Source organism: Austrofundulus limnaeus, unplaced genomic scaffold, assembly GCF_001266775.1.
Source record: "Austrofundulus limnaeus strain Quisiro unplaced genomic scaffold, Austrofundulus_limnaeus-1.0 Scaffold343, whole genome shotgun sequence".
NCBI lineage: Eukaryota > Metazoa > Chordata > Actinopteri > Cyprinodontiformes > Rivulidae > Austrofundulus > Austrofundulus limnaeus.
In genome coordinates, this window is record NW_013952745.1 from 287 (window position 1) to 2,077 (window position 1,791).

At 41.0% G+C, this 1,791-nt stretch overlaps 1 pseudogene; it reads right to left on the bottom strand.

Annotated features, from left to right (window-relative positions):
- Positions 1-609: 609 nt before the first annotated feature.
- The window catches only part of LOC106527780 (phosphatidylinositol 3-kinase regulatory subunit alpha pseudogene), a 2,456-nt pseudogene continuing 1,274 nt past the window's right edge, over positions 610-1,791 (bottom strand).

Sequence of the window (1,791 nt, forward strand, 5' to 3'; positions counted from 1 at the left end):
GGCATAATCATATCGTTTGCAATTAATCGTCAGAAAAACATTAATTGATTATTTTTTGGTACTTGAGGATTAATATGATTAATGCCACCAGGCAGACTGACTGGATATTTTCCCACTTGGTGCTCCTCTCCTCTTCAAATATGACGAGAATAAAAAAGAAACAAAAATCTGTAATTTATTTATCTTTCAACACAATTTAAAAAAAATTGATGTATTGCCTGAAGTCTGTAACTTTGACAGTTTGGAACAGATTTTTATGAAGAGCAAATATTTCCCACTAAATTGGTCATGTGACCAGGACATGAAGATGAACAGGGACTCCAGGGGATTAATCATCAAATTAATCGTTATCAGCTAAATACCACAAATAATCCTGATTTTTTTTTTTGCCAATATCGCCCAACTCTATCTGCCACTTTAAGTTATCAGAATATTTGAACTAAACTGGATCCACCCTCATCATCATCATCATCATCATCCTCCTCCTCCATCAGGCTGATCCAACCCACAGCACCTTAAACCAGATGTCCTGGTCAGATAAGACTGAAGTGGACCTCAGTGACCTCCTGAGGGTCAGACGGACCAGGACTGAGCGGTACCAGAGCGTACCTGCGTGGTCTCGTTGAAGCCGGGCAGCCAGCCGATCTCAGACGGTCGCTCTTCGGCTCCGTTGCTGCAGCCGAGGGCCAGCAGCGCTCCTTTACTGACCAGCAGCATGTCTCCAACGTGCAGGTCGATGTCCTCTTCCCGCTCCTTCTTGTACTCGTACAGAGCTCGGTACTGAAAGCCCTCCGAGCTCATCCTGACGTCTCTTTGAGTATGGCTTCAGTCAGTAACAAAACAACAGCTCTGAGTAAAAAAAGACTAGAAAAATAGTTGTCTGTTGTCCTGAGGGGCTTCAGTGGGGAGAGTCGTGGCTGTGGAAATATGGCGTGTCCATCCGTTTGTGTGTCTCTCCTGTCTCCATGTCTGCTCCTGTCATCCCTCCAGGCAGATCCACTGACGCTCGCTCACACAGACACCTTCAGCCTTCATGGACACAAGTCTAAGAGGAGGAGGGGGCCGCATCTGTGGAGACCACCGCTGCACCTGCTGGACCTGCTGGACCTGAGAGACCAGAGGAGAGCAAACATTAATGATGAGCGAGGAGACGAGCTGCAGCTGAAACAGCTGAAACAGAAGCAGATCAGACTTCACTGAATTTAAATAATTTCCGTAGCAGAGCATCTATTTACCGACATGTTTCATCTCAAGATGTGAAAGACAGAAGAAGTGACTTCCTGTTGTGTATTTGACAGTTATGTTGGGTTTCCCCAGGAAGTCACTGAGCAGAAGTGATGAGCTGACAGATTAAAGGCACATTATGAACATTTAATCAGTTATCTTTGGTTTAATCATTAAAGTTAAGTATTTCATGTAAATGAGTGATTTTGTTTGGACTTTAAGTTGTTTGATGAAACAGTGTTAATATTTTGTTGTTTGGTTGAACACCAGTGTGTCTCCGTATTTTGCAGCTTTACAACTTAAAACAACAAACTGTGAAAAAATATCAATCTGTCAAAAATGTCTGCTAAACTTATTACATAAAAACCTTCAATTCAACAAAAACTCCTGATTTATGTTTATGTGAATAAAGAAAAACAGTAAATTAAAACTTGTTCACATCTGTAGTAAGTTTCAGACACAAATTAAACGTTGAGTTTTTAGCAGATCTTTAACTAAAAGCTTCAAAATACAGCAGTATATTATGTTTTCAATGATTTCTAAAAATCCTGTAAAACAATTTTATTT